Below are 7,195 nucleotides of genomic sequence, written 5' to 3' on the forward strand. Positions count from 1 at the left end.
TTGAGATGTCTTACTCTTTAAATGATAAACTAAATTTGAAATTTAGACCCCATTTGTTTATTGGAAAATATTGTGGAGGAAAATATTTTCTTGATTTTTCAGTATTTGTTTGCTTAAGAAAATAAATCAACGGAAAATTTGAGGTTAGTTAACAGAAAAATTTATGAAGAAAGTAAGGAAATCGTTTTACCCTTTTGAAAAGAGTAAAACGTTTTTCTAAACTTTTAGAACCCTACTATATCAGTAGTCATCTATTACTTCTTTTTGTTTTTTGGTGTTATTGTCAAACCAAAAAATATTTATTTTCTAACACTATTTTTCAAAACATAGTATTTTTCAAGAAATACTATAGAGCTATACCACCTTAATGGAGATGCTCTAAGCATTATTGATATCTGCTAAAATGTATAGTGTTGTACGGTAATTTAGAGCTTTTATGGCAATGCAAATCAGTGACATTTTGTTTGCATTTTTTGAATTGTTTTTCATCTTTTTAAGTTTAAACACGAGATATAAAAGTGTTTGGTAAAATTTCGAGACAATTGTTTTTAGCAGGAAAATCAACTAACATCTATAGTCGCACCTGAAGCCTAAATTTAGCCATGTCGTTGGGCAATTTTTTTTTTAGCCACCACCATGTTGAAATTTTGCGGTTTTGATATGTTGGTTAAAAAATATAACGCTTTTAAACTTTTTTATTTTTAGCTATAATTATTTATAATTTTCATAAAATTTAATTCAGAAATTAAGTTATTTTAGTTTCAAAAAGTAAGAATTTATTTTTTTTTATGGAAAAGAGATATAATAAATTAAAAAAAATATAATAAAAATAAGTTCAAAAGCGTTATGACAACAAAGAGTCCATTTGAAAAAATAAAGTTTCATAAAACGAAATGAGTTTGTTAGTGATAGAACTCATGACCTCTCTTCTTAAAACAAGTCTCTTAAACCAACTCAACCACTTTAAACTATTAAAATAATACTATATAGTTTATATATAACCAATGTCCAACGGGGTTTGCATAGACAAAACTAACGATACTCAAAGACAAAGTCGGTAGTCGGGAGGCTTCGGCCTTTCGGTTTTTGGGCTAGCTCCACCTGAACACCTATTATCTATCAGCTCCAAAAAAGTCAATTATCTTATTTATCTGATGTGATACGTGAGTGTTGTGATTTGTTGCGAGATTTGAACTCCTGTTCGATCTCTTTTATTAAACGATCAGCGAATTTAGCAGCCCATAGCCTAGCTAAAGTTGTTACTTCTAGTTCTGTTCGTGGTGAGTGGGCATGTCCACCACCGTTTATTATTGATGTGTTATCTTCTGATTTAAGTTAATAAAAGTTGTGGTTTGTTTCAAAAAAAAAAAAAACAAGAACCAGGTAAACCAACGAAGTCTTAATTGCAGTATTTATTTTATTGGTTTTATTACTATATGTTTTCCTTTTTACTGCTAGTAAATTTTTATTGTTTCACCAATTCGGTATGTTTTTTATTTTTATTTTTTATTTTTTAAAGAGAAATTTAATGAATTTAGTGAGAAATATAAAAATAAACATTGTGTCTTCACCTTTTATGATGACATTTATATGGTTTAAAAGTTTGTAAATATAAATTTGAGGTTTCTTCCATTTAAAAGAATAGATTTTTTCACTACAATTATTCAAATTTTCGTACCTAACAAACATTCGAAATTAACTTTTAACGTTTTTCCATCTCATTTACTTATTCTAACATTTAATAACATTTTGAAAAGAAAAAAGCAATAAAATTGCTAAAAAAAATTATTGTCTGGTGAGGGTTTGAGTTGAAAATCAGTTTTTGTACAAAAAATTATTGTCTAGTGAGGATTTGAGTTGAAAAATCAGTTTTTGTAAAATTTTAAATCAACAAATGTCTAGCTGGAGCGGTTTTACGGGATAGTACGGGTACCTATATTGCGGGTTTCAGTATGCACGCAAAAGGTGTAGTGTCGGTCAGATTAGCAGAAGCTTTGGCGTTGAAAGAAAGCACCACTTGGGCGAGTCTATCAGGCCACAACGTCATTGTTTTTTTAGACCGGTGCAAAAATTGTAATCGATGCCATTTCATGAGTTAGTAGAGACCTCACGGAGTTTGGTAGTGTGATCTGTGAGGTGAGACAACTATTGCGTAATCACTCTAGGTTCTCGGTGATTTTTGTTTCAAGGTTAGTGAACGAAGCAGCTCATGTCCTAGCATGACATGCCTGTTCCTATACTAATTCTTTTATTCATTCTTTGATTTCTATATTCATTCGAAGCGCCCTGATTCAGGATAATTCAAGTAGCAATTAATAAAGTCGTAGTTTTCCACACACACACAAAAAAAAATGTCTTTGAAAATACATGAAACCATAGGATTTATTTTTATATTATTTTTTCCTTTAATTTATTTGATTTCGTAATTGATGGATCAACTTTGATATATTTTACATTTTGATGTGTGATAATTTGAGGTGAATTTTCTAGAATCTTTTCGATGCCTGAGATAAGATAGAAAATTGATAAAAAAAAATAACTAAAAACCCATTCAAGTACTTAAGTCAGCAAAGTTAAAGGAGAATAATATTGAAAACTATGTAGCTGAAATGAACAAAAAGAATTTTACATTTTAATATACTGTGTACCAATATAAAATTATTGGGCTTTGTACCCAAATGAGTTAGAGTCCATGTAACAGCTGCTTAATAATAAATATCCGTTATCAACGTAAAACCATTGTACCGGCCATAAGTGAGATTCCGTAAATCAAAACGCAAGACTCAAATAAAGTGTACATAATCCTGAGATTTTTTAACTAGTCGGTGTGGCACTAATAGTTTTGTTAAAAAAAGAAGCCACATATAATATAATTAATTGCATATGATATTACATCTGAATTTTCCTATTATTATTATTATTATGAAAAAAGATTTTAATTTCACCAAAAGTAAATGCCTTGATGAAAAATAAAAATTCTAGTACCTTCATATGGCAATAGAAATGTTATAATATTCTGTAATTCACAGGCAATTCCCAATTGAGAACTCTCACAAATCAGAAATATATCATGAAAACAGAGCACAAGAGAAAAACAAAAAGGGCATCAAAATAAAAAGAAAATAGATGACATTATTAAAGTGGAAATGAAAAGAGAAAAATAAAGAAGCAAACAGTTCACATTTTATTGAACTTAATATTCATGTTTTCATTCTAAATACTTGGAACTTAATATTCATGTTTTCACGGAAACCGTTTGGCCAATGGCCAGGCGGCCACAAAAAACGTCTGGCCAATGACCGGGCGGTCAGGAAAACCACTAAGGGGAAATAACGTACATTTTCACCTTGTTCAATTTCTCCGACTCATAATCATCCATTTTCGGAGTTCTCAGATGATAAGTCATCAATTATTTTCATTATTTCAGTTTTGATCGAGAGAGAAACCATTCACAGTTTTTGAAAAAAAAATTGCTCTATAGAGTGTGGTAACTAGTAATTTGGGATCGGTACATAGCAATTCACAAATTCCAATAAAATTTTATCTGATATTTGTAGAATCCATAGGCTTTACTTTTTGGAATTTAACTGGATAAATAGACTATTAGCAGAATTTATTTTTCCGCTACGTTAAATTATCTCCAAAATGTTTATCTCGTTATTAATACGATTTCAAACAACCTATCAAAAATATCAATATTTAAATTTATCAGATATAAGTTAATCATTAAAAAACTATTTATAACGCTTACTAATATAATTAAAAATTAGAAATAATATATCAAAATATACAAAAACACTTAATTTTATTGTTAAATTTTTGTAAATGTGACAATTGAATAACGGTTAAATTAATCCGTTCAAATTGTCAGATAAAGTTACATGTAAATACTTTATCCCATTTTTTATATAGTTTGCCTGTAAAACAACTCAAAAGAAATTGTATTTTACTAGTAATTAAAATAAAAAGTTATGAAGTGGAAATGAGGTATCTGGCGTGTGTTTGTGAATCAGAACTTTGACTTGCAATTTCGAACAGACACGTGTAGGAATCCGGAACTCAAATTGCTTACTATTTTCATTTTTAATACGCCTACTTCCTGATAGTTGCACTTAATCTAACGCGTGGCACCGGAAGTGAAAACTTTAATTATGTTCATTAGTCTCCTCCAAACAACAAGTCGTTGTAGTATAGTGGTAAGTATTCCCGCCTGTCACGCGGGTGACCCGGGTTCGATCCCCGGCAACGGCGTATTTTTGTTTTTTTATTGTTTTCTTCTGTTGGATTCTACCCGCGTTCAATCCGTGGCAATAGCGCATTATTTTTTGAATTGTTTTTTTTCTGTTGGATTCCACCCGCGTTCGATCCGTAGTTATGGCGCATTATTTTTTGATTTTTTTTTTTTTTTTTTTTTTCTGTTGGATTGGATTCCAATATTTTAATATTCATCTAACTATTTCTTAGTTAAATAAGGGGGGAAACAAGAATGTGTAAAAAAAATTCTCTAACTATTTTAACAATTGTTAGCTCATATATATGACCCCAATTTAAAACTTGTTAAGAGTTAAAACAGATTAAGATTTTTTATAAGAAATTTAAAACTTATATTTCAAAATTAATTATTATTTTTAAAGCAAATTATATTAATAGTTTTTTTTAAAGTAAATTATATTGATAGTTTGAAACTATATAAATTGTTGGATCTAACCCAAGAGTGCGATTATTCACTCAACCTTTAGTGATTGACCTGCGTGGGGTGGCCTCTAGGTACACTCCAATGCCAAAGTCACTCCAATGCCTCTAAGTGAGGCGATGATGTTGATGTAGAAGCTGGTGAGACTCAAGTTGGATGGACATTTCGATACTTACGAGCTACTTAGGAGTTGAGCCTTTAATATATTAGGTCTGAAACATATGTCCTCCCCCAATGGCGTGTTTCAAATCATTGCATGTGAGATATTAATTCAATGTCTGTCGTCTCATGCGTGTTATTTAAAGTGCAACATCCATTTTTTATGCAATTGACGAATGTAGTTTGGTAGAGTTGACGATAGTCTGGAAACAAAATAGCTCTAGGCTGAGTGAGGAGAAACCCTTTCATATTCAAAGGTGACTCAGATCACTCGGATCATAGAGGATCTTATTAACCGCATTTTCGAGGAGGCTTTAAAGCATGCTAGTTTCTTATTTGTGTCTTTTTTGGCTTTATATCTTTCTTTCCTCTGCCTTATGTTACTGTGTGTTGAGTGCAAACCTTTAGTTAGGGTTTCTTCGATCGGAAATGCCCAAGCTTTCCTTAGATTTGAACATTTCCTCATCTAATGATTTTAGTGAAGGCATCGAAGGTTGTTTTGTTGAGAAGCTTGAGACCATGGTTAGTTACAAATGTACCTTCTTTCCCAACATTGACCTTTATACCAAAGAATTATTCGGCGGTTCGGATTTTTTGAAAGTCGATGCCACCCTCAGTTTGGTACTTTAGGCTAAGCCATTTAGTCGGACTAGAGAATTTGGTCGCAAGGTCACTGCCTTCTGCCCCGGAGCGCAATCTAAGAGACTTGGCTGGGGAGATGTTTGGACTCCCCAAGTGAGGACTTGGAAGTGAGTGACAATGTTGCTAAAGATGGTGCATGCCTTTCTTCCCCTAAATGTCATGTCTTTGTTATTTTGTTTGACCTTGAGTTCTCTTTCTGGCTGCAAGGACTTTATGGTACAGTTTTAAAGACGAACTTGATGATTTTGATCATAAATCAACAAAGAGTTTCTTCTCTAAGTAAAGTAGAAGGAGTTAATCACAAGATATAGGTATGAAAACCTTGCCCTCAAAGAGAAATGTTGTTTGATTGATAAAAGTTAACCATCCTTACAAACTAGTGAGGTTTAAATACTTCCCCTAAACAAAGATTATAGGCATAAAATGCCCCTACTAGGGTTACAACCAAATAATATAACAAAAGGATAAGATGGGTAAGTGGCATAATAACAAATAGGATCGAGTGGCATAAACAGTAATTAGGACGAAGCCTGATGATGTCAGGTTTGTCTCCTTTGCAAGGAATCAATGCTAAAACTCTTTGATAAGGAAGTAACCTAGTGGATATTCCTATAAAAGATTCGACTACATAACCTTTCGCTATGGGTTCATTCGCCCAGTAGACATTCTGGCTCGATGGAGCATCCTCCAGGTTTGGACTGTATGTTGGATCTAGATAGGATGTCCTCATCTCTTTAATATGAACCAAGGTGAGCAAACAAGTAGTTGTCGATGATGATGATGATGATGTGAAGTTACTAGATGTTGGGGTGAGGCTCAACGAGGAACTTGTGGAGGAAAATGAAGATATGGCTGTTGAAACACCTTTCCACATGATTTCGATTTGATAAAATTATTTAAGTCAATCTCATGATTAAACAATTAAATTTAAGTGCTTTGATTTAATTGTACTAATGTGTTTGTTCAATGTTGAGTAAGTTAACTAACGAGAACAGGAACTGAGAGTCTATAAAAGAAAGACATAACAAAGTCAGCATAAGCAAGTCACACAGCAGAAGCTGAGTGGAATACAACTCAGCTTTGCGAAAGAAAAGTCTTCTTCAGAAAAGCTTGAAGCCGAAGCCGCTGAGTCAAGCTGGGTAATAATCAAGTCAGCGTCAATGATCCGTCAACTTGGCAGACAAGGTCTGACACAAATCAGAAGTCTTGGAAATCCGTTTTAAGGACATTTTCGAGGCGCATGGACCATCTGACTTATGGCAAGAAGACAAACCTGGCGCAAGAAGACAAACCTGGTGCAAGAAGACGAATCTGGCAAACCTGGCACCTGCTTAAAACAGAAGACAGGATTGGCCTGCAGTTCTGAAAGCTGACCACGTGATGACGAAGAAGACCGTTTTCTCCACAACGGCTATGTCGGATTTCAAATCATTGAAGCCACAAGATTGCTATAAATAGGCCAAATCATCAATTGGATCAAATACAGAAACATATACATACAACAACATACAGACAGAAAAAGAAAATCTTCACGAAGTGAAAATCCAAAATAGAAGCTGTCTGAAAAGAAAAAGCAAGCTCTTACACCAAATTCCAATCATTGTGTAAAAGTCTAGATTGACTCTGTCATCTAAAGTGTTCTTTGTTTTATTAAGAACAATTTCTTATCATTTGTAAAAGGTTAGAAAGGTGAAGCTGAGT

At 32.8% G+C, this 7,195-nt stretch overlaps 1 non-coding gene across 1 annotated transcript; it reads left to right on the forward strand.

Annotated features, from left to right (window-relative positions):
- The first annotated feature begins 4,179 nt into the window (after positions 1-4,179).
- On the forward strand, positions 4,180-4,251 carry TRNAD-GUC (transfer RNA aspartic acid (anticodon GUC)). The gene has a single exon. It is a non-coding gene; the product is annotated as a tRNA-Asp (tRNA).
- Positions 4,252-7,195: the final 2,944 nt, after the last annotated feature.

Source organism: Euphorbia lathyris, chromosome 7 (assembly GCF_963576675.1).
Source record: "Euphorbia lathyris chromosome 7, ddEupLath1.1, whole genome shotgun sequence".
In the NCBI taxonomy this organism is placed as follows: Eukaryota; Viridiplantae; Streptophyta; class Magnoliopsida; order Malpighiales; family Euphorbiaceae; genus Euphorbia; species Euphorbia lathyris.